Source organism: Schistocerca serialis, chromosome 3, assembly GCF_023864345.2.
Source record: "Schistocerca serialis cubense isolate TAMUIC-IGC-003099 chromosome 3, iqSchSeri2.2, whole genome shotgun sequence".
NCBI lineage: Eukaryota > Metazoa > Arthropoda > Insecta > Orthoptera > Acrididae > Schistocerca > Schistocerca serialis.
Genome location: NC_064640.1, coordinates 571,284,969 through 571,312,265, shown reverse-complemented (window position 1 = coordinate 571,312,265; position 27,297 = coordinate 571,284,969). Strand labels below are relative to the sequence as shown.

General features: G+C 41.4%; 1 long non-coding RNA gene across 1 annotated transcript; it reads left to right on the top strand.

Annotated features, from left to right (window-relative positions):
- Window positions 1–27,297, top strand: LOC126470463 (uncharacterized). Its single transcript, XR_007586212.1, has 3 exons — window positions 1–83; window positions 26,868–27,098; window positions 27,215–27,297. It is a non-coding gene; the product is annotated as an uncharacterized LOC126470463 (long non-coding RNA).

Here is a 27,297-nt window from a genome sequence, read left to right as displayed (position 1 = left end):
GATCCGTGCGTCTAGGGTGTGTTCATATAGTGTTGTCGCGTGATGTTTACCCAAAGAAAACTGTAATGAGACATTCACAGAAAGTAATACTCTATGAATTAGTATCTTAGCATCAGTGTGTTGAAAATTAAAGCATCATAAGTATAAAGACGTCTTGTCTAGCATCGTCACAGCTGGAAAACTGTGATTTGGTTGAAAATTCCATTGCTTGTTCCAAATATTTTTCTGTTCAGGGAACTGGGAAAGAAATAGGGGACAGTTGGTAAATGACGCAACCAGCCATAAATACTTTCTAAATATTTTATTTTAGTGCCATAACCGGTTTCGAGCTACCATACCCATCTTCAGATGGCTAATATTTTTCGTTACATGGATGTTACGATCAACAACATGTCTGTTCCAAAGTGCACAAGAATATTTTGGGTATTTAGAGTCACTTTATCAGTTGTTTCCTTAATAAAAATACGCTAAAGTGCATGCATTTTATATACAAAATAGTTGCTTTCACTTGCATATTTTACAGTAAATGGCGATTTGTTTCGTTGTGGTTCGTTTGGTTCTCTAGCTCGCTGTATATGTTCCCGAAGTCCACCACAATACACATATTGTACTTAAGTTACGGTGGCACACTTCATAATATTCTTAAAATGCGTGTTTAGCATCGCGATGTGTTATAAACGGGATGTTATTCATTACAGTGCAAGAAAACTTAGAAGTTTACAAGATTATCTGTGACAATTGCGCCAGCTTTTATCTTGGACAGACCGGCAGAAGCTTCAGTATAATATATCGAGAACACATGGATGCCTTTAGACTAAAAAATTTAAATAAATGCGCAATAGCCTCTCACATTAACCAATATGGACACTCTGTTTCTGACATTAAGGACAACTTGCACGTATTACATATCACTAACAAAGGGAAGAAAATTGACCTCTTAGAGGAACTAGAAATACGTGTTCACACCCTCAGCTCACTTCAATATATTCTAAAAGAACAACTGGAGCTAGCCAATAAACATTTTCTAAATAATATCCTTGGACTGCTCACAAAAATAAAAAAACGAACTCCACCCCTAGAAGTTATACACTGCAGTTTAAGATAACAGTCTGTAAGTATATACAAATGTGTTGCTCTCATCCACCCTACAGCTTTTTAATTTTGTATTTCTTGCAACTGAGGTATGAACTGTAGTCCAGAATGAGATTTTCACTCTGCAGTAGTGATAACTGTAATGATAACCAAATATCTGTATATATAAATTTGTGTACATATATGCCTGCTTTATAACATACAGTAGGTTGGCTTTGAAGTACACTGTGTGATCAAAAGTATCCAGACACACCCAAAAACATACATTTTTCATGTTAAGTGCATTGTGCTGCCACCTAAAGCCAGGTACTCCATATCAGCGACCTCAGAGTCATTAGACATCCTTGAGAGAGCAGAATGGGGCGCTCCGCGGAACTCACGGACTTCGAATGTGGTCAGGTGATTGGGTGTCACTTGTGTCAACATAGCCGTCTTAAAAAGGAAAGGAAAAATTACGATATGAAATGTCGCAGAATAATTATATGCAGAAGGTCGACGTTCCATCAGTACGTCCAAAGAAATACAAGATCGAGCCACATAGCCACGCAGCTGTGGACACAACAGGTATTGAAAACAGCTCATACATTTATGTAGCCTAGTGCCAAACTGAACGTACGTAGAGACCAGTAACGGTGAGGAAAACAACTGCCATCACCAGATGGCATTGGTCAGCACAATACAGCGCATTAATGACTGATGAAGAATGAAGATCATACACTGAATATCGAATACATACTACACAATTTGAAAACCATGGAGCAGCCATGCAGTCATAGTATTTTTTTTAAATTATGTGCTGCACAGAAAACAGTAAATAATATAACAAAACATATAGATAATGTGGAATGTTAGCTTCTACAATCACTAAATGGAGAGCAGATACCAATAAGCCGTAAACTATAACAACATGCAAGATATAAAATACAGTAATAATGACTTTAGTTCATAAACGATTTCAATGTGAGCGTGAAATGTGACATAGCTTCATGTGAATCACCTTACTGATACCTTCTTTATGTTAGTAATTATAGCATCCAACATTTTACATGAAAACTGTACATTTTGTTGTACGAGTATAATTTATTTTTATTCTGTGCAGGACATAATTTTTTAAAAATACTATGCCCGTATGATTCCGCCGTGGTTTCCAAAGTATGTAGCACGTAATCGATATCCAGTGCGTGATCTGTAAGTTACATTTTTCGAAAGTCGTTTGTGCAATGTATTAGTTACCAACGACATCTGATGATGTCGGCTGACCATTGTGCATATAATTGTTCTATGGCATATCATATTGTAATTCTTCCTTTTCTGTTTAACGCGATGATGATGATGTATCGAAATGGGTTAATAAATTAAATTACGACCAAGACTTTCTACAATTACGTGCCAGTTCTGAATGGTTTCCTACCTCGTAGATGGATGCATTTATCTATCAAGTGAAGACAATAGAAACAGAAATGATAATAATCGTCGTATTTTCCCTTCTTTGTATAAAATTTTGTTCGAAATACAATTTAAAATTTTTCCTCACTTGCACGGTTGCTCGTGATGAGGCATTATGTCTCTTGCCTTGTGCTGTTTTTGGTATATTTCGGTACATATCCTAGAAAAATGCAAGTTCAGCCTCATTTATTGATTAGAGATCACGGATAATATTGAGTAAATAAAGTTATAGCTTTCACAGTCTGTATTGTATTTTCATACAATGGTTTAGAGAGGTTTGTGTAAAATTATACACACATCAAAAAATGTTTTGCATCGCCTCGGTTCCAAGAGTTCCGGAACCTGTACAGAAAATTGGAATAGAGATAAACATAAACATCATTTCCGCCCTTTTTATTGCTCATGAAAACCACACATTCCATGTTGTACCACCATACAGCGAGACCTTCAGAGGTGGTGATCCAGATTGCTGTACACACCGGTACTTCTAATACCCAGCAGCACGTCCTCTTGCACTGATGCATGCCTGTATCCGTCGTGGCATACTATCCACAAGTTCATCAAGGCACTGTTGATCCAGATTGTCCCACTCCTCCACAGCAATTCGGCGTATATCCCTCAGAGTGGTTGCTGGGTCACGTCGTCCATAAACAGCCCTTTCCAATCTATCCCAGGCATGTTGGATAGGGTTCACGTCTGGAGAACACGCTGGCCACTCTAGTCGAGCGATGTCGTTGTCCTGAAGGAAGTCATTCACAAGATGCGCACTACGGGGGCGTGAATTGTCGTCCATGAAGACGAATGCTTCGCCAGTGTGCTGCCGATATGGTTGTACTTTCGGTCCGAGGATGGCATTCACGTATCGTACAGCCGTTACGGCGCCTTCCATGACCACCACATGTCGGCCTCACATAATTAATGCCTCCCCACAACAGCAGGGAACCTCCACATCGCTGCACTCGCTGGATAGTGTGTTTAAGGCGTTCAGCTTGACCGGGTTGCCTCCAAACACGTCTCCGACGATTGTGTGGTTCAAGGCATATGCGACACTCATCGGTGAAGGGTACGTGATGCCAATCCTGAGCGGTCCATTCGGCTTGTTGTTGGGCCCATCTGTACCGCGCTACATGGTGCCGTGGTTGCACAGATCGACCTCGCCACGGACGTCGGGAGTGAAGTTGCGCTTCATGCAGCCTATTACGCACAGTTCGAGTCGTAACACGACGTCCTGTGGCTGCACAAAAAGCATTATTGAACATGGTGGCGTTGCTGTCAGGTTTCCTCCGAGCCATAATCCGTAGGTAGCGGTCATCCACTGCAGTAGTAGCCCTTGGGCGCCCTGTGCGAGGCATGTCATCGACAGTTCCTGTCTCTCTGTATCTCCTCCATGTCCGAACAACATCTCTTTGGTTTACTCCGAGACGCCTGGACACTTCCCTTGTTGAGAGACCTTCCTGGCACAAAGTAACAATGTGGACGCAATCGAGCCAAGATATTGACCGCCTAGGCATAGTTGAACTACAGACAACACAAGCCGTGTACCTCCTTCGTGGTGGAATAAATGGAACTGGTCGGCTGTCCGACCCCCTCCGTCTAATAGGCGCTGCTCATGCATGGCTGTTTACATCTTTGGGCGGGTTTAGTGGCATCTCTGAACAGTCAGGGTGACTGTGCCTGTGATACAATATCCACAGTCAACGTCTATCTTCTGGCGTTCTGGGAACTGGGGTGATGGAAAACTTTTTTTGATGTATGTAAATTTAGATGTTATGCAGTGTGATTCCGTGATAATATTACAAACTTTCGTGGATGATGGTTAAGGATAAATATATCAGGTTGAGGTAACGGATCTTGTTCTGAAAACGGCCGAGTCAAAAGTTATAAGCGAAATTCACTCTGCAACGCCTGACAGTGGACCTCTTCTACTGAAAGCTCTTTACTTACCTTGTTTTGGGAGGAGGTAATATGTACCAAAACAAGAAAAAAAACTGACCAGTAAACATGAGTTCTAAACTGCATGCCTTAAGAGCAATGGACATTTGTTCACCTTTGCGAAATATCTCACTTTTACTGAACAAGTGCTCATAGCTCTTAAGCTATGCATTTTAGAGCCTTTGTTTACTTGGACAATTTCTTTTTGCTTTGATCCACACAACCTCCAGATATATGGAAAACAAAGAGTTTGCAGTAGAAGAGGTCCACTAACAGAGCCATCAGAACGATTTTCGCTTATAACTTTTGATTCGGTTGTTTCCAGACCAGGGTCCTTTACCTCGAATTGATACATTTGCCCTTCTCCATCGCCCCTTAAAATTTGGAACATCATCACCCTGTAGAATCAAAAGTTCAATCTACCATCATTTTTCCCAAGATGACCCATAGCTATATCTGTCTTTGGCGGCATCTGCAGTCTTCGTCGTTGGAGGAAAAGGCCTCATTAGATTTTCCTTTAGAGGGAATACTGCATCCCTTGGAAAACATCTGGACACTTGACAGTGGATCCTGGCAAAAAAATTTCGTATTTTTAGGCTTCCCATTTCTGTGACATTTCCGAAGGAACAGTCATCAAAAACATCTCCGTCATTCACTTTGCCGTAGGAGCCTAAATTCACCATTACAAAGCAGTAATTTGCATCAATGACAGCTTATAATTCAATAGAAAAGATTTTTAGCAATAATACATGCAACGAGATTTACTAGGTCTTTATACATATGATGAAATTTTCCATGAATATGCCTTTCCAAATACCGCTGTACAACATTAGTTTCACTCCTTTATCGTAGACAACGGGTCTTCAGTATTTGATATTTAGGGTACGAGTTTTCCATTAAAGATGCCTCTCGTCTGCCCATAATGAACGTTCCGTGTCGAATGGTCGAATATACTGGCGGTGGAATGGCCATTTTGCTTCCACGAACTCTTCACGGCTGACAATGAGCTGTTCAGGCAATGTGCTCCGCGCCAGTGTGCTGAAATAAAATATTTTAACTTACATTTTCTCCATACGGTAGTTACATATGGCTTTCACTTCAGCTTTAAAAACGATTTCGATATGTTGGCTGCATTTAATACGCAACAATGTATCATCTAAAACAAACAAAACGTGAAGTAGCCAGTGACCACATTCTTCACCATAAATCCTTCAAATTATTGCGACTGCCTACTTAGAAATGAAGTATGACAATAACTGTGACCAATATCGAAAAAATAGACACCTCATCATCAATCTGGACGTAAAACTGCAAGCTAGGAAAAACCACAATTTTGTGTGCCATTTAGCCTCCTCAGAGTGGAATGAAATGTATTATATGGTGAAGAAATCGCTCAAAGCCGAAATAAGTGGTTTTTAATTTTTTAAAAGAAAAGGAGAATCTCTACCGAACAACTAACTCCAGGAGATGATGTAGCTCTACTTCATCAACAGACAGTGTTTTTTACAGCAAGGAAATCGTAAACTCATTTTTCTTATGTACTGTCATTAGCCGTGAGGCTGGTCTGCGCATGTGGCGCAGAGTAACCACATCGCACAGCCTCGCGTTGGATTGCTCGGCTATTCGAGCGAACCCGCACGTTTGGGACTAGATGTTATGGTGCGCACGGACCCAGCGCGGAAAAAATCTTCTTGTGACCTAATGAGGCAAGGCAGCTCACAATGGGAGCCGTGTGGCGGTATCGATCAGCACGGGCCCGCGCATGCCGGCGAGCTGAAATGAACGAGACATACCTTGCCCCCTTTTGGCGCGCCCGTTGGCGACGCCCTGCGCTAACAGAATCGAGGCGCACGCTTTGAAATAAAAAATTATTTTCATGTTACTTATAGCTTCATATGCCATGTTCATGGTGACGTGCTCAAAATTTCGATGATGGTCGTACTGATTGTAATATTCTCATTGATGTAAGATGCTTCGCGAAATTCAAAATAAATTTGCAATGAAAAACATGGGTCGCTGTGCTTTTGCGTTTGGTGCATATTACACCATATATTGCTGCGAATGAAATTTAGCTAAGATACTGAATTTTTCTTTAGACTTAGGAGGAGGTCTCTATCTGCCTTAAATCCCCGAGAAAATAGAATTTATGTAGCACATACACTTCTGGCTACACGCGCTCGAGAATGAAATATTCATGACGTACCTCATGTCTCGTAAATCAATCGAGATATCGATACGAGATTTTGGTAAGTTATACCATGCAAAGAGGAGAGTATTTTGCCATATGGGTAACATATGGACCTTTTTCATCTATGGCGATAGAGCAGAAGCTATGGTTTTTATGTTATTTTTTCGATACATTACTGCAATTTTTTAGCCTCTTCGGCAACAATTGAATAGAGGATTTGCTAGTATGGAAATAAACATGAAATTTCTTATCTTATGATACGGGAAACCGAGATAATGAGTTTTTCTGTAAGGTATGGACACCCTGATCACCTATCGCTTGTTTAATAAGACACTCTGTTTCAAGATTCTGCCACAATAGGTATTACTAGGTGAGCTTGTGCAATTTATACTGTGTTTTGGCAAGAAGAGCGGAATTAAACCCGTCAAAAAGAGAAATTTAATCATTCTTCATAATTTATGAAGCTTCTTCAGATGAGAAATGGCTAACAATTCAGACAAAGATAAATTATCAATTGTATTGCAGTTTTGGCGGAATCCTGCAACGAACCGAAACTTACCAAAGGATTTTCTCCCTGTTTTTCATCTGAAAAATATGAAAATAATTCGCAGGAAATACTGTACCATATTTCTGTTCCTATCCCCATTTAGAGTGAAGTGGCGAACTTCTCCACTATAATTATCTATTAATGTGTTAAAGATAGATTACATATATTTTTTATCTATTTTAACCCTAATGAGTAGTCTCAAGCGGTTCACAAAGTAATGACTATCGTGTTTCTATAACATTCTTATCCGCAGATACACAGGCACTAATTTAGTTATTTCTAAAAGAACAAGATTGTATTTTTGCTGCAGAGTAGAACTGAATCACTAAAATTCTTAGATCCATGACAATGGAATCAACTTAGAAATTAAATACTTCAGTCATTGCTTTTATGAACTGTATTTTACTTTTACTCAACTGCCTTAAGCAGCTAAACTTACGATTTTGAATTATTTACCTTAGGATCTATTTTGAAACCTCTTTTTAATCTTAGAACCAAAACTACCTCTTCAAATGGAACAATCTACTTATATTTCATGAGCTGTTATTGTATCATTACTGTATGTCACCGCTATAATGGTAGAGCACAAATTCCTCGGATTCTAAGGAAATCAATCACCTGTTTATATTCAGCAATCAGAAATTTTTCCGTTATTCGGAATGAGTATGTGCTGAGTAATATAAGAAAATATTTTGTACTTCTGTATTTTAGTGTAGGTTAACATAAATACGATTTTTGTGTGTTTTATGGTACACCATCTCTTGCATTTGCTAAATGAAATCTGTATTATACTGAAATAGCCTTAAATAATTGTAGTCTGTGGAACTTTGTGCAATTCGTAACTATCAAAAATAGTCAGAGGATGCAGCAAGATTATACCTTTGTTATTGTTGTTCACAAATGTACTTAATTCAGTTCTTACTCAAGTTGGGCGTTAATGTTTGCATCATGTTGATTTATTATGATTGTCACCCAAATACATTTAATTTACTAAGAATATTACATCCTTACACAAAAATTGAAAATTTTACATTTTACTATTTACTTACATTATGAAATTTGATAAACTTGACTACATCTACGTCTCCTCCCACTTACAGTAAATGAAATATTTCAGTGGATTCCTCCCATAGCATTAAGGCCCCTGCTAGGGCAAACGGTCTTTTTGTTGTAAACGATGTTAGTCCCCACTCTTCTTGAAGGGGGAGGAATGTGAAAGGTGCAGACAGTCGAGGAATATTTTTAGGAAATTTATTTAAAAGATCCTAGTCAAATGTGTACAAGTTTTCTCCTCGAGTAATTTTGGCTGTGCCTAAGTGACCCAAGCTACCCGCATTTCAGAACAGAGGCAGTTCTGTCTAGTTAAAGCTGCTGACGAGAGATGCCTTCAGCCCTCTGCTGAGATTCCTAGTGAATTCATTCTGTGGGTTCAGCCAATAACGAGCGTGGGAAACAGGTCACATGTGTGGACGCTGGAGGGTTCTGCAGAACAAAATACAGTCGTTTCTCTCTCTTGTGATCCAGCCCTCGATTAGAACAGACGTCTTTCTTGGGAGGCAGAGCCTATGTACATAAAGCTGATAGTTAGGGACTATTGCATTATGGACAAAGGAATCTCTCCAGACACGACGAAGGTGGAAAATGTGATGTTCTTGCTTCATCCGAGAATGACGAAAGAACTAAATGACTTCTGGGGCTTACTTAGGTATTACCAAAGATTCGTAGCAAATTTGTTTCTGTCTCGGACTCTTTGGCCGATATTTGTTTAACGATGTTTCTGGTGTTTCGCTAGCATTGTCAATGGTGCACCGTCAATTGCTGAAGGTCTTCAGCCGCATAATTATTCCACTCCTTTCTGGTGACCACCAGCAATGGATGGTGAACCTTTGAAAATGCCATGCACTTGTGCTGCCGAAAGGTCAAAAAATCGTTAAACAAACGTTGACCGAAGATTCTGGCATAAAAACCAGCAGGCATCACGTAACAAGTGGCCACGAAAGACTTAAGTGAAAAAAAAGAAAAAAAACTCGCCATCACCAAGAAGGAGTTACCCGACATAAACGAAAGTTGGTAAGCGTGTTTCTACATCGGAAAGATGATGTCTACTCAAATTTCGCGTCAGTCGCACAAGAGTACCGCTATTGACACCACTGTGAGAATACAAATCAGATTTGCTTTAAATACACGATGTAACGGTCGTGAGCTCTAGTTACCTTTGAGATTGGACGTGGTGAGTTGATGTTAGTCAAGAATGCCTTCAAGACGAAAAAGACGCCATTATTAACACCTCACTGAGTTTGAACACGGCCATATAACAGGGCTACGAGAAGCTGGAAGTTCCTTTTGCGATATTGCAGAAAGGCTTGGCAGGAGTGTAGCTACTGTACATGGTTGCTGGGAGCGATGGTTACGGGAATATACTGTTGCTAGAAGGCCGGCCTCCAGACTACCACTTGGCACTACCGGAAGGGAAGATCATCGTGTTCGGCGTATGGCTCTGGCGCATCGTACTGCATCTGCAGCAGCAATTTGAGCAGCAGTTGGCACCACATTGACACAACGAACTGTTGAAAGTCGGTTACAAGGACAGCTCCGAGCCAGACGACCTGTAACGTGCATTCCACTGACCCCAAGCCACTGCCATTTGCGACTGCCTTGTTGTCAAGCGAGTGCTCATTGTAGGACGGGTGGAGGTCTGTTATGTTTTCTGCTGAAAGATGGTTCTGCTTCTGTTCCGGTAATGGATAATTCAAGGAAAACCTGTGGTTAGTCGACCTTGACGTCTACCTGCAGATAAGCTGTGGACAGCCAAGAAAGAATTTGCCAAGATGATTGCTGACGGATCTGTATCTCGTTCTCACAATGTTGCTCATCTCCATTGTTGTTGTTGTTGTTGTTGTGGTCTTCAGTCCTGAGACTGGTTGATGCAGCTCTCCATGCTACCCTATCCTGTGCAAGCTTCTTCATCTCCCAGTACTTACTGCAACCCACATCCTTCTGAATCTGCTTAGTGTATTCCTCTCTTGGTCTCCCTCTACGATTTTTACCCTCCACGCTGCCCTCCAATGCTAAATTTGTGATCCCTTGATGCCTCAGAACATGTGCTACCAACCGGTTCCTCCTTTTTGTCAAGTTGTGCCACATACTCCTCTTCTCCCCAATTCTATTCAATACTTCCTCATTAGTTATGTGATCTACTCATCTAATCTTCAGCATTCTTCTGTAGCACCACATTTCGAAAGCTTCTATTCTCGTCTTGTCCAAACTACTTATCGTCCATGTTTCACTTCCATATATGGCTGCACTCCATACAAATACTTCCAGAAACGACTTCCTGACACTTAAACCTATACTCGGTGTTAACAAATGTCTCTTCTTTAGAAACGCTTTCCTTGCCATTGCCAGTCTACATTTTATATCCTCTCTACTTCGACCATCATCAGTTATTTTGCTCCCCAAATAGCAAAACTCCTTTCCTACTTTAAGTGTCTCATTTCCTAATCTAATTCCCTCAGCATCACCCGACTTAATTCGACCACATTCCATTATCCTCGTTTTGCTTTTGTTGATGTTCATCTTATATCCTTCTTTCAAGACACTGTCCATTCCGTTCAACTGCTCTTCCAAGTCCTTTGCTGTCTCTGATAGAATTACAATGTCATCGGCGAACCTCAAAGTTTTTATTTCTTCTCCATGGATTTTAATACCTGCTCCGAATTTTTCTTTTGTTTCCTCCACTGCTTGCTCAATATACAGATTGAATAACATCGGGGAGAGGCTACAACCCTGTCTCACTCCCTTCCCAACCACTGCTTCCCTTTCATGCCCCTCGACTCTTATAACTGCCATCTGGTTTCTGTACAAATTGTAAATAGCCTTTCGCTCCCTGTATTTTACCCCTGCTACCTTTAGAATTTGAAAGAGAGTATTCCAGTCAACATTGTTAAAAGCTTTCTCTAAGTCTACAAATGCTATAAACGTAGGTTTGCCTTTCCTTAATCTTTCTTCTAAGATAAGTCGTAAGGTCAGTATTGCCTCACGTGTTCCAGTGTTTCTGCGGAATCCAAACTGATCTTCCCTGAGGTCGGCTTCTACCAGTTTTTCCATTCGTCTGTAAAAAATTCGCGTTAGTATTTTGCAGCTGTGACTTATTAAACTAATAGTTCGGTAATTTTCACATCTGTCAACACCTGCTTTCTTTGGGATTGGAATTATTATATTCTTCTTGAAGTCTGAGGGTATTTCGCCTGTCTCATACATCTTCCTCGGCAGATGGTAGAGTTTTGTCAGGACTGGCTCTCCCAAGGCCGTCAGTAGTTCCAATGGAATGTTGTCTACTCCCGGGGCCTTGTTTCGACTCAGGTCTTTCAGTGCTCTGTCAAACTCTTCACGCAGTATCGTATCTCCGATTTCATCTTCATTTACATCCTCTTCCATTTCCATAATATTGTCCTCAAGTACATCGCCCTTGTATAGACCCTCTATATACTCCTTCCACCTCTCTGCTTTCCCTTCTTTGCTTAGAACTGGGTTTCCATCTGAGCTCTTGATGTTCATACAAGTGGCTCTCTATTCTCCAAAGGTCTCTTTAATTTTCCTGTAGGCAGTATCTATCTTACCCCTAGTGAGATAAGCCTCTACATCCTTACATTTGTCCTCTAGCCATCCATCCCTGCTTAGCCATTTTGCACTTCCTGTCGATCTCATTTTTGAGACGTCTGTATTCCTTTTCGCCTGCTTCATTTACTGCATTTTTATATTTTCTCCTTTCATAAATTAAGTTCAATATTTCTTCTGTTACCCAAGGAGTTCTACTAGCCCTCATCTTTTTACCTACTTGATCCTCTGCCGCCTTTACTACTTCATCACTCAGAGCTACCCATTCTTCTTCTACTGTACTTCGTTCCCCCATTCCTGTCAATTGTTCCGTTATGCTCTCCCTGAAACTCTGTACAACCTCTGGTTCTTTCAGTTTATCCAGGTCCCATCTGCTTAAATTCCTACCTTTTTGCAGTTTCTTCAGTTTTAATCTACAATTCATAACCAATAGGTTGTGGTCAGAGTCCACATCTGCCTCTGGAAATGTCTTACAATTTAAAACCTGGTTCCTAAGTCTCTGTCTTACCATTATATAATCTATCTGATACCTTTTAGTATCTCCAGGATTCTTCCATGTATACAACCTTCTTTCATGATTCTTGAACCAAGTATTAGCTATGATTAAGTTATGCTCTGTGCAAAACTCTACCAGGCGGCTTCCTCTTTCATTTCTTAACCCCAATCCATATTCACCTAATATGTTTCCTTCTCTCCCTTTTCCTACTCTCGAATTCCAGTCACCCGTGACTATTAAATTTTCGTCTCCCTTCAGTACCTGAATATTTTCTTTTATCTCATCATACATTTCTTCAATTTCTTCATCATCTGCAGAGCTAGTTGGGATATAAACTTGTACTACTGTAGTAGGCGTGGGCTTCGTGTCTATCTTGGCCACAATAATGCGTTCACTATGCTGTTTGTAGTAGCTTACCCGCACTCCTATTTTTTTTATACATTACTAAACCTACTCCTGCATTACCCCTATTTGATTTTGTGTTTATAACCCTGTATTCACATGACCAAAAGTCTTGTTCGTCCTGCCACCGAACTTCACTAATTCCCACTATATCTAACTTTAACCTATCCATTTCCCTTTTCAAATTTTCTAATCTACCTTCCCGGTTAAGGGATCTGACATTCCACGCTCCGATCCGTAGAACGCCAGTTTTCTTTTCCTTGATAACGACGTCCTCTTGAGTAGTCCCCGCCCGGAGATCCGAATGGGGGACTATTGTACCTCCGGAATATTTTACCCACTCTCGCACGATACCTAAGAGGTACCCAGTACTAAATGCAACACATTTTACTAGGAGCTTGGCGGATGCGCGTCTCCTTATTATGCTCGATTGTACAGAAGCTTTTGCACAGAATCCAATGGCCTCTAAAGACAAGTAGAAAACTGCTATAACATCTCGATTCGGATTATCTGAGCAAAACGTGATGCCGTTTGGTCCATGAAACGCTGCTCAGACGTGGCACAAGATACTCCACGGTCTCTCTTCTGTTTTCTGTTACGTTTATGACATTCAAATTTTTCCTCAACACAAGAAGAACATGTGGATCATGTGCGTGCGGTGTTTCATAGATTGGAAAACTATGGGATTATGATTAATGTCAATAAATATGTTTTTTATGGAGGAGGAAATTCTTTTCCTGCGATACGTGGTATCATGCAACGTCATGTCACCTACACCTGAGAAAGTATCCGATATCGTGCAGATGCCCCTTCCTGATACTTTAAAAGGGCTTCGGCGGTTTGTAGGTATGCAGAACTACTATCGTAGACACATAACAATGTCGACTTAAATTCAAGAGTTTCTCAACAACCTCCTGAAGGACGGAAACAAGTCAGGCAAGAAGAAGATTTCTTGGTCTGCAGTGGTATAGACAGCTTACGAGGATTTAAGAAGTGCACCCGCTCAGGCTTCATTATCGGCACATCCAATTGCCAATGCTCCCATCGCCCTAATGGTGGATGCTAACCAAACAGCAATAGGAGCGGTCTTACAGCAGTCAATATCTAGACAGTGGCAGCCATTGGCTTTCTTCTACAATAACGTCTCAGTCCAGCAACAATTATGGAGCCCCTTGTCCGAGAGCTTCTAGCTATTTATTTAGCGGCGAAACATTTTCGTCCATTTTTTTATTGCTCATTTGGGCCTGCATCATAAAGATATTTAGAAAATGACATTGTTATGAAGAAGGTCCAGAATAGCTGCAATGTAATTATCTGTCTTTATTTTACGACAGCTCTGTTTCGGCTTTCGTTGTCATTTCCAAGTAGTCTGCGAATACAGTGTAGGTGAGATCATTTATGTACATAATACACCTTGCACATTTGATTGATTACATATTAGTACTTATGTGTAGGTGAACTTAATGTGCATATTACATCGATAGCAAACTGTTACGTAACTGCCAGTGCTCAGCTATTGGTAAAACTACGTAACCAATACCTGTTATATATTGAATGTGTTTTGACAGTAATTTGACATTTCTGTTACTACGAAGTTCTGTGTTTACAAAGTATATGCGAATAGACAGAGATGATGTTATTTCCCACTGGTTGGATTTCGACATAGACTATCTTTGGTTACTGTGTGGTATTTGTTTTTAATTTTATTCTTTTTCGTGCTCCAGCTTTTCAATAGTTCTTTAGGTAGATTCAGAGACAACATCAGAAACAGCGACAGTAATCAACCCAACTTCTTTCTCCATCTGAAAAATCAACACCACAAAGTTGTTAACATTGAAAATGCGTTGCAAATACTTTATAGGATAGCCAAAGGTCCCCTTATGAACATTCTTGAACAATTAGAAATGTATATACAAACAAAGAACACGAAGAGGTATAAAATAAAAATAATAACACACAGTAACCATAGATAGCCTACGCTGAAATCCAACCAGTGAGAAATTACATCATCGCTATCTATTTACATATACTTTGTACACATATAATATCATAGTAAGAGAGCTGTCAAAATATTGTCAAAACGTATTCAACCCCAAAAAATATTACAATTACGTTATTTTACCAGCAAGTGAGCACTGACAATTGCGTGACAGTTTACTATGGATGTAATATGGATATCAAGGTCACCTACATCTAAGTAGCAATATGTAATCAGTCAAATGTGCGAGATGTATTATATATACGCAAATTATCTCACCAACAATGTATTCGCAGGTTACTTGAAAATGGCAATGAAAGCCAAAACAGATCTGTCGTGAAATAAAGACTGATAATTACATTGCAGCTATTGCGGGCCTGCTTTATAATTTTCGCCCGTGGTTGGAAGGTCAGGTTTTTTTCTACTTTCACCAATAATAAACCGCTGACATCTTTCTTCAAATGAGTTAGAGAGCTTAACTCCCCACGGCAGCTGCACCACGCCGAAATCATTGCACACTTTTCCACCGATATTCGCCGTATCTCGGGGTAAGGCAATGTGGTGGCTGACTGCTCGTCCTGCTCATGCGCGGTGGTTACAGATATTGATTAGGCGGACGTGGATGCAGAGCAGGATACGGACCCGTTCCTTGTCTGTTGCTGCCAAATTTAAAAGAACGCAAATTTCCCAAGACTGGCAAAGTTTTACAGAAGCCCGAAATTTAGCGCGAACTTCAGTGTGAGATGCTTTTAATAGATTCCACAATCAAACTCTTTCACGAAACCTGGCAGAAAACACAAAGAGATTCTGGTCGTAAGTGAAGTACGCCAGTGGCAAGGCGCATTCAGTCCCTTCACTGCGCGGTAATCAATAGTTATTGATGACAGTGACACTAAAGCAGACTTACGAAAAGCATTTTTCCGAAATTCCTTCACATAAACAGACGAATTAAATATTTTAGGATTGGAATCAAGAACAACTGCCAACATGAATAACTTAGAAGTAGATATCGTCGGTATAGCGAAGCAGCTTAAAACACTTAAGAAAGTCAAGGCTTCCGGTCCAGATTGTATACCAATCACGTCCCTTTCAGATATGCTGATAAAATAGCTTCATACTTAGGAATGATATACAACCGATAGTTCGTAGAAAGATCCGTACCCAAAGACTGCAAAGTTGCACAAGTCAATACTCAAGAAAATAAATAGAAATAATCCGATAAATTACAAACCCATATCATTAACGTCGATTTGCAATAGGGTTTTATAACGTATACTGTGCTCGAACATTATGAATCACCTCGAAGAAAACGGTTTATTGACGAATAACCAACACGGATTCAGAAAATACTGTTCTTGTGAAACACAACTAGCTCTTTATTCTCACGAATTAATGAGTACTATCGACAGAGGATATCAAAATTGATTCCATATTTTTAGATTTTCAGAAGGCTTTTGACGCCGTTCCTCACAACCAACTTCTAGTCAAAGTGCGTTCCCATAGAGTATCACCTTAGTTGTGGGACTAGACTAGTGAATTCCTGTCAGAAAGGTCACAATTCGTATTGACTGACGGAAAGTCATCGAGTAAAGCACAAGTATGGCTCTGAGCACTATAGGACTTAACTGCTGTGGTCATCAGTCCCCTAGAACTTAGAACTACTTAAACCTAACTAACCTAAGGACGTCACACACATCCATGCCCGAGGCAGGATTCGAACCTGCGACCGTAGCGGTCGCGCGGTTCCGGACTGTAGCGCCTAGAACCGCTCGGCCACCCCGCCGGCAAAGCAGAAGTAATAGATGGCGTTGCCCAAGGAGCTATTATAGGCCCTCTGCTGTTCCTGACCTGCATAAACGACATATGAGACAATCTGAGCAGCCCTTATAGACTGCTCGCAGATCACACTGTCATTTATCGCGTTGTAAAGTCATCAGATGAGCAAAACCAATTACGAAATTATTTATACAAGATATCTGTATGATGCGAGAAGTGGCATTTGACTTTGACGAAAAGTGAGGAACCGTACACATTAGTACTAAAATAAATCAGCCTAATTTAGGTGACACGATAAACCACACAAATCTACAGGTTGTAAATTCAGCTAAATACTTAGGTATTACAATTACGAATAACTTAACCTGGAACGATCACATAGATGATGTTGTGGGGAAAGCAAACCAAAGTATGCAGTTTATTGGCAGAACACTTAGAAAGTAAAACAGATCTCCTAAATTCATATGATCTGAAGCAGACTGTGTTTTTTCCAACGAGGGTGCAGGGGAACAGTAGCACAGCCATAGACAACATTTTTATTCATTCTTCATTACTAGGCGGGCATTCTGTTAGTAAAAGGGTGAGTGGCCTTTCAGACCATGGTGCACAAATTTTAACACTAAAAGGTTTTTGTACTCAAACAAATGTTATGTAGAATTACGAACTATGTAGAAAAGCTAATCCAACGGCAATAGAGAGTTTTTTAAACCTCATTAAGGAACAAGAGTGGCAGGATGTTTATGGTGTCGATAACTTAGATGACAAACATAATGCTTTCCTTAACAAATTTCTCATGCTCTTTGAAAGTTGCTTAGAACGTTCTAAACAGGATACTAGCAGTGGGTGGCCGACCAGTGGGATAAGGATATCATGTAGAACAAACTGGGAATTATACCAAAATGTCAGAAATAGTTACAAACGAGCTACAGTAGCTCATTACAAACAATATTGTAAGGTGCTTAAAATGTTATTAGGGAGGCAAATAGTATGTCGTACGCAGCCAGAATAGCTGATTCACAGAATAAAATTAAAACAATATGGTCAATTGTGAAGGGAGTGTCTGATTAGCAGCACAAGGTTGACAATATAAAGTCGGTTCGTACTAAAAATATTTCTGTTATTGAGAAGTCAGATATATGTACAGTATTTAACAATCACTTTCTGAGCATTGCTGCGAATTAAATAAAAACTTAGTTTCTACAGGGAAACATATAACTCTCTTCGATAATGTCTTTCCGAGACTGATGTCTGAAATACTCCTCTGTGACATTGACACGGGAGAGACTGAGTCAATAATTAAATCACTGAAGACTAACGACTCTCATGAATATGATGGAGTACCTAGCACAATATTTAAGTTCTGTGCTACACATGTTAGCCCTGTACGTAGCCATATTTGTAATTTTTCCTTTAAGAATGGTCAATATCCTGAACGATTATAGTACTCCGTAGTAAAGACGCTTTATAAAAAGGGAAAAAGGGATATTTTAGAAAATTTTAGACCTATTTCTTTGCCATCTAACGTTATTGAAAAGGCTGTGTATGCAAGGATAATTTGTCATTTTATTTCACATAATTTGCTATGGTTTAACAACTAAAAATGCAATATTCTCTTTTCTTTGTGAGGCATTGGATGGATTAAACTAAAAGTTTTGAACGCTAGGCATCTTTTTTGATTTAGCTAAGGCCTTTGATTGTGCTGATCACAAAATATTGCTCCAGAAGTTGGACCATTATGGAATACAGGGAGTAGCTCACAACTGGTTCACCTCTTACTTTAACAACAGACAGCAAAAGGTCATTATCCACAGTGTAGAGAATGTCTATGATCTGGGGTCTGAGTGGGGCACCGTCAAATGGGGGGAGCCTCAGGAATCAGCGCTTAGGCCACTCCTGTTCCTTATTTATGTAAATGATATGCCCTCTAGTATTACAGGTCATTCTAAAATAGTTTTGTTTGCTGATGACCCTAGTTTGGTAGTAAAGGATGTTGTGTGCAACAATGGCACTGTTTCAAATACTGCAGGTCATGGCATAAGTTCATGGCTTGTAGAAAATAAACTAACGCTAAATCACAGTAAGACTCATTTTTTACAGTTTCCAACCCACAGTTCAACAAAACCCGACATTTTAATTTCTCAGAATGGGCATATGATTAGTGAACTGTGCGGTTCAAATTTCTGTGTGTTCAGATAGATAGTGAACTGTCGTGGAAAGTCCACGTTCAGGATCTTGTTGAAAGACTTAATGCTGCTATTTTTACTATTCGAAGGGTATCTGAAGTAAGTGACAGTTCGACACAAAAATTAGTCTACTTTGCTTATTTCCATTCGCTTATGACGTATGGTATTATATTTTGGGGTAGCTCTTCCCATTCTCAAAGGATATTTTTGGTTCAGAAACGCGCGGTTCGGGCAATAAGTGGTGTAAATTCGCGAACCTCTTGTCGACACCTGTTCAGTCTGGGTATTCTGACATTGGCCTCTCGATATATACGAGGGCAGTTCAATAAATAATGCAACACATTTTTTTCTGAAACAGGGGTTGTTTTATTCAGCATTGAAATACACCAGATTATTCCCCAATCCTTTAGCTACACAACACTATTTTTCAACGTAATCTCCATTCAATGCTACGGCCTTACGCCACCTTGAAATTGGGCCTGTATGCCTGCACGGTACCATTCCACTGGTCGATGTCGGAGCCAACGTCGTACTGCATCAATAACTTCTTCATCATCCGCGTAGTGCGTCCCACGGATTGCGTCCTTCATTGGGCCAAACATGTGGAAATCCGACGGTGCGAGATCGGGGCTGTAGGGTGCATGAGGAAGAACAGTCCACTGAAGTTTCGTGAGCTCCTCTCGGGTGCGAAGACTTGTGTGAGGTCTTGCGTTGTCATGAAGAAGGAGAAAAAAATGGCTCTGAGCACTATGGGACTTAACATCTATGGTCATCAGTCCCCTAGAACTTAGAACTACTTAAACCTAACTAACCTAAGGACATCACACAACACCCAGCCATCACGAGGCAGAGAAAATCCCTGACCCCGCCGGGAATCGAACCCGGGAACCCGGGCGTGGGAAGCGAGAACGCTACCGCACGACCACGAGATGCGGGCGAAGAAGGAGAAGTTCGTTCTGATTTTTTTGCCTACGAACACGCTGAAGTCGTTTCTTCAATTTCTGAAGAGTAGCACAATACACTTCAGAGTTGATCGTTTGACCATGGGGAAGGACATCGAACAGAATAACCCCTTCAGCGTCCCAGAAGACTGTAACCATGACTTTACCGGCTGAGGGTATGGCTTTAAACTTTTTCTTGGTAGGGGAGTGGGTGTGGCGCCACTCCATTGATTGCCGTTTTGTTTCAGGTTCGAAGTGATGAACCCATGTTTCATCGCCTGTAACAATCTTTGACAAGAAATTGTCACCCTCAGCCACATGACGAGCAAGCAATTCCGCACAGATGGTTCTCCTTTGCTCTTTATGGTGTTCGGGTAGACAACGAGGGACCCAGCGGGAACAAACCTTTGAATATCCCAACTGGTGAACAATTGTGACAGCACTACCAACAGAGATGTCAAGTTGAGCACTGAGTTGTTTGATGGTGATCCGTCGATCATCTCGAACGAGTGTGTTCGCACGCTCCGCCATTGCAGGAGTCACAGCTGTGCACGGCCGGCCCGCACGCGGGAGATCAGACAGTCTTGCTTGACCTTGCTGCGATGATGACACACGCTTTGCCCAACGACTCACCGTGCTTTTGTCCACTGCCAGATCACCGTAGACATTCTGCAAGCGCCTATGAATATCTGAGATGCCCTGGTTTTCCGCCAAAAGAAACTCGATCACTGCCCGTTGTTTGCAACGCACATCCGTTACAGATGCCATTTTAACAGCTCCGTACAGCGCTGCCACCTGTCGGAAGTCAATGAAACTATACGAGACGAAGTGGGAATGTTTGAAAATGTTCCGCAAGAAATTTCCGGTTTTTTCAACCAAAATTGGCCGAGAAAAAAAATGTGTTGCATTACTTATTGAACTGCCCTCGTATATTCTTTACTGTCATTTCTTGTTAAAAGTATCAGCTTATTCCCAAGAATTAGCAGCTTTCTCTCAGTTAATGCTAGGCAGAAATCCAATCTGCATTTGGTCGCACTTCCTTGATTCTTGTGCAGAAAGGTGTGCGTATACTGCTGCATCCATTTTCAGTAAGCTACCACAAGAATTCAAAAATCTTAGCAGTAATCCACGCGCTTTCAAATCGAAACTGAAGAGTTTCCTCGTGGGTCCCTCCTATTCTGTCGAGGAGTCCTTGAAAAATTAAGCTGATTCCTGTGTTATATTGTTGATTGCTTTTATATAAACTTATAGCTTGTGTTTTTGGATTCATAAACATTTTATTTTATCAGTCATTGCTTTCATGTTGTAATTTTATGTACTGCCACGTTCCATGACCTTTGAGATTTGCTTCTCAGTTTGGCCCTACCGAACTAGACGTGTAAAATACTCGTAAATAAATGTAAAGAGGGGCATACGACAGCCTCATATAAGAAACCGTGGACGGATCTAAAATTTTAAGGCTGGCGCGCAAGTAGCATCTGACGCACGAGAACCTGAAACCTTATTTAATATAGCCGTCCGTTCCATTGATCCCGTAGCAGCTAACAGATAACTCTACAAGGGATATCTATATTTATTAGTGATGTGATGGCTTCCGCCTATTTAGGAAACTGGCCAGATAAAACGGTTTACGGTCATCGAGTGACACAAGTACTAGGAGACACTAAGTAAGGCGGTAACTTATAATAAACTGTGTTATGGACTCGTCCAGCACTATCGTAAATAAAACACAGCGAAGATTTTCAGGGAGAAGCTCAGTGGGTTGTTGCAGAAACACAGTGAATCCGCGGACCTCTTCTCTGACAGAATCAGGAAGATATAAGCACAAACTTGTGTGTGTGTGGTTTGGGAATTTATGGGTGCCCAACGGCGAGGTTATCAGCGCCCTAACAATGATTAAAATAAATGAATGTGGATAACAACGAAAACTGTCGAACACGCATGCACGCGAAATGACCACACAACTTATGAGTTAAACAGAATGCAATATTGACAGGGTCATCGTACTTGAGGTGGAGAACAAGGATTTAGCTGTATTTGTGGGCGGTATTTCTGCGGAGATGTCAAGAAGATTCAGGATGGAGAACCCAAATGATTTGCTGCTGCTATTAGGATCTCCGAACAGCTGAAAGAAACCGACATTGGTAATGGGAGACAGAATGAGCATAATGTTTCCTACTCCGAGGTAAAGTGTTGTAGGCATGGGTATACAGGCCACACCAGAAACCAATGTCGCCAGCTGGAATGTTATGTATATGGAGAGGTCAGACATAAGGCGCGTGATTTCCAGAGCAAAAGATGAGATAAACAACATTCAAGTGGCCATTTGATACACATGAATGGAGGTGCCTCATTGTCGGAAGCATTCCCAGTGGAACGGAGTACTGCAGAAACGTATGCAGAGATGGAATGTTGCTTGCTAGGCACATTAAACGGCAAGGAACATCTTTTTTTGGTGGTTACAGGTGCTCACGTGTCGATCATCAGTCTGGATCTCTTGGGCAGAAAGTAAGTAAAGTCTCCACAATATAGCTTATGTGGGGTAATGACAGTGACATGTCGTCACTTGGGACAACGCTGCTCTGCTCTAATGGAACTAAGAGTTTTCAGGAGCATATGGAAGTTTTTCTATATGTTGGTGGGGTGTACTGTGCTATCTTCGGACTTGACTTTCTAGACAAACATCATGTAAAAATTGATCTTTCGCAGTATACAGGTGCACTCAGCAGGACAATGGGACAATGTTTCACCTAACGCCAACGACAAAAAGTGTCACAAGGTTAAGTGATCATCTAGGTGTTACCAAATAAACTGTGGTGACATACGCTGCAGATCAGTTATCATGACAGCATACCGAGAGGCACAGGGAAGTTGGTCTGGGTTAGTGAAGATACTGATTTACAGAAGGAAGTGTCATGTGCTGCAGAGCCATTGGAAAGCAGAAGCGTAGTATGCATCAATAACATGGACAGATGTTTAATGGTTCTGGTTAGTCTTGATAATTTTGACATGCACAAAGTCAACTTGCTAAAGATTTTACTGATTGCTAATTTAGATATTCTAGACGAGAATGATATGGATAGGCCAAGTGAGGACGTTATGCATAGGCCAAGTGAGGACGTTTGCCGCAAGCAAACCGTCGATGCGTCTGCATCATGTGAGAAAGTAAAGTACTTACAAGGAAGCGGTACGAAAGCAATGGAAACCTCATTACTGCAGTTTAAAGAGTTATTTGATCCAAGCGGTCCATTAACAGCAACGCCAGGCACGTAACACAGGATACCAAACTGAAACAACGCTCCAGTATATAGTAAACCAGTACAGGGTCGAGAGATGTATGCAACTATTGAAGGAAGGATTTATTGACCAACAGCTAGCAGATGGGATATTAATAATAGTGACAGGCCATGGGCAGCATTGGTCGCCTTGGTTCCAAAAAAGTCATAGGATGGCAGTAATAAATATAGCTTTTGCTGTGACTATCGAATCCCCAGTGGAAAAACTATCACCGATGCATAACCAATACCGATCGTAATGGAGACTCTGGACAACTTTGGTTAGTGCTAATAGTTTTCAACAATGAATTTGAAGAGTGGATATCACCAACTGGAAGTAGCACCGGAGTACAATCCGAAGACAGCTTTTACTGTCCCATGGGGCCATTTTCAATACCAGCGAATGCTGTTTGGGCTCAAGAATGTCCCAGCTAATTTTCAACGACTGTTGGGTGGGTTACCTTGAGGCGAAAGCTTGGTCTATTTGGATTAAACCACAGAACATGGAGGAATGTAGCATGAAATGTTTACAAGGCTGTGAACAGCATTTCTTCCCACAGTGAAACAGTTGCAGTCATTTTTTAGTCCTCTGTAATTATTATAGGAAATTTGTAAAGAATTTTGCCGTAATTTCCGAGCCTCTGAACTGATTATTAAAGAAATGAGCAAAATTTGAATGGTACACCAACTGGCAGTCAGCATTTGAAATCTTGAAACACACTGACGTCGGGCCCAGAATTAGTATTTCCAAGCTTCGTAAAGGATTTCATTTCGTTCTGTAATGCAAGCGTGGAGCATTCTCAGTCACAGAATAGATAACAAGGAACGTCTAGTAGATACGCATCCAAAGAATTGAACAAAGCAGAGCGAAATTATTCCACTATATAGAAGTAAATGTTAGCACTTATCTACAAGTTTTCCTAAAAACTGGTTCAAATGGCTCTGAGCACTATGGGACTTAACTTCGGAGGTCATCAGTCCTCTAGAACTTAGAACTACTTAAACCTAACTAACCTAAGGACATCACACACATCCATGCCCGAGGCAGGATTCGAACCTGCGACCGTAGCGGTTCCAGACTGTAGCGCCTAGAACCGCTCGTCCAGCCCGGCCGGCCAAGTTTTCCTACTTCCATTGTTATTTGTGTGGTCAAATGTTTAAGGCAGTGAGAGATGATGTCGCGTTAATGTGGTTAAAGACCCTTCCAGTAGGTTAACAAGGTGAGCACTGAAGTTAAACGAATTCGATTATGAGGTGGACCATACACCAGGGAAAAAGCAAAGTAACACCAATAATTTAAGAAAGAAAACTGCAGTTCTACTAGAACTAGGCAGGAGTGTTGCCAAGTGGCAAAAAGTACAGGCAGCAGTTGTCGACCACCAAGCATTCAAGTGACAGCCACAGTTCATGATGCGGTGGGTCATGGATGTCGTAAAGGAGGTAACTGGCAAGTGGCTGAAAAGTTTTGGTGGAGGACAAGGGAACAGGATGTCGAGCAATATGTTAGGAATTGCATACTTTTTGGGTAATGGGATGACTTTAGTCACTGACCAATTACGTTACGAAGGCTACCAAAAGCGTCGAAATAATTCAAAATGCTAGGACTGGATATTTCAGATCCATTTAATAGAAAATCAACAGGTACACGATGTACGGGGTTTGGAACTTTAATAGTGGCAACTGTTTATTTACTGCTCGTACAAAATAGATACGTTTTTCAAAGTTTTACTGACCTTCAAAGTAGTCACCAGCATTGTGTAAAACTCGTTGCCAACGATGTGCAAGTCGTAGGATACTCTTAGCAGTGCCAGTTGTGTTGACAGTTCGAGCGGTGCGGTCTATTGCCCGACGAATTTGTAGCAGTTCTGAAGTGAATGCCGTGAAGTGTTTCCTCCAGATTAGAAATCGAGTTGAACTCGCGAGGGCTTAAGTCAGGGGAGTGCAGTAGGTGGTATAGCACTTAGAAGCCCCAGCAGTCAAACAAATCAGTAACAGCTTGGACTGTACGTGCTTGAGCAATGACCTGCAACATTATGGTCAGGTCCTGCAGAAAGTGTCATCACTTCTGTCTCTAAGCAGGTCGTAGGTTGTGTTCCGAAAATGAACAGCATAGAGACAAGTAAAAGTACCCTGACTTGTAGAACTAGTTTCTCAGTGTTGCAGCTAACAAGTTCCGATTGCTCCATCCACTCTCCTGAGATGACTATAATCTACGGTGCCACTTTTAATTAGATCTGGTTGACTCTGCTGCCAACAACGGGTGCTGCCCCATCCTTGCCTACGCTGATGGGAAGACTTTAGTGCCTTCCAACATCAGGACGCTGCAGGTCACTGAAGGTCCCTAGGTCCTAGGTAGTGAGCTGATCAACGACCGTCGTTCCGTGGGAGCACAGTAATTACTCCCGCCTCCCATCCCCCCCAACTCGCAGCTATGGGCGGACACTGACGTCGCGAAGAGGCTGTGACATAACTGTTCATGACTACGGCCACTTCATGCAGAGCTGGTGGGCACCTTTCCTGGACTTCTCTTCGACGTCCAGGAGACGCCCTAGAAATTAGATAGCAGAGCTGCAGCAGGCCACCAGCCAGCACTGGCTGTGTTTGAGCTGCGACTGGGTCATCGACCATTCGCTCTGTTGGTGTTCAAATGGTTCAAATGGCTCTGAGCACTATGGAACTCAACTGCTGTGGTCATAAGTCCCCTAGAACTTAGAACTACTTAAACCTAACTAACACAACACCCAGCCATCACGAGGCAGAGAAAATCCCTGACCCCGCCGGGAATCGAACCCGGGATCCCGGGCGTGGGAAACGAGAACGCTACCGCACGACCACGAGCTGCGGACAATAAGTGTGTAAACTGACAGCAAAGTTTCACTAACACTTTCGGGCGTCTGACAGATCCTCACCACTGCATTCTTCATGATGCCGTGCTGATGACTGTAGAGGCCACTGTTCCAGCCCTTTACAGTTGATTTGAAAGGTGATGTGCGTAGGTGGTTTCACACTTCTGGTAACACCGATAACAACATTTATTGCACCTTATGTGTCAATAAATGGAAGTGTGTTTAATGAAAGATGTTACCAAAGGGCATTATTACAGAATTCACAAGACTGAATACAAATATGTATGGTCTTGAAACTGAAACACGATGCACAATGCATAAAACAGAGAGTGTGAAATATCCATCATCAAAGGAATTACACATTGATGATTACTGAGAATGTATATTAAATCAAGTTGATAAATCGTCTCTTAAGTACATAAGTCGATCCCAGCTGCATACAGTTTTCACCATAAAGCAAAATAAATTGGCGTTATCAGCAAAAGACGAAGTCAGCACAGTAGCGTAGGGATGGTAACTTGCATGTGTCTTGCAAACTAGAAGAGGGCCACTCACCAGTTTATACAATGTAAATTCATTGGGTATGTAGAACGAACTATGAGAGGAAGATGGTGGAACGGGGAACAGACATCGAACTTTCTCAGTAAACGGGACTCTGGGATATCTGTAAGGAACTACCAGAGCAAGATGGCGTCTCTGGGTTACTATGACAACGAGATAGCAGAGGAAGGGCCATAGATAGAACTTTCACAGTAAATGGCGACTCTTGGCTACATAGAATGCACTGCTAGAGGAAGATGGCAAAGCATGGGTCACTAGCAGCTCCGGGGGGCGTAGAACAACCTATGAAAATACAATTGTGGAGCTGGGCTGCAGCAAACAATCACATCTTATAATGTACAGAGTGTGCTCGTGTATGTGAGTGTGTGTGTGTGTGTGTGTGTGTGTGTGTGTGTGTGTGGGTGGGCGGGTGGGTGGGTTTGTGGGTGTGTGTGTGGGTGAGTGGGTGTGTGTGTGGGTGTGTGGGTGTGTGTGTGTGTGCGTGTGTGTGTGTGTGTGTGTGTGTGTGTGTGTGTGTGTGTGTGCACGCATGACAGCCACTGTAGCAGCAACAGTGCCAGATGCCTGAGAGGTATGTAATGTTACAGGGACGTTACTAAGGATGGTACGATACTAAGCTTACAAATCATGAACGAGAAGCCCCCGTACCTTACTAAGAAAGTGTGTAGTGTACATGGTGGCAGCAAGTCAAGGAATATTTTACGGAATTGGTTAAAAAAATTTGTTTCAAAGGCCCAGTCAAATCTTTACAAGTTTACTCGTAGAGCAACTTACGCTGTTCCTACGTGACACAAGATACCCCTCAGCAGCTTTACAAGGTATATGTAACAACCTTCTACCCCCTTCCCTGACCATATACAGTACAGTAGATAAATTGAATGTTTGATTATTTATTAAAATTGTGAGAAATATAATGTTTGTGTGTGTTTTGCAGGTCAGTCAAATAAGTGTCACAGCGACAATCCCTTGGGAAATAAAGACGTAGTTGGTTGACAGGTGTTGACCACTAAGAAAGAT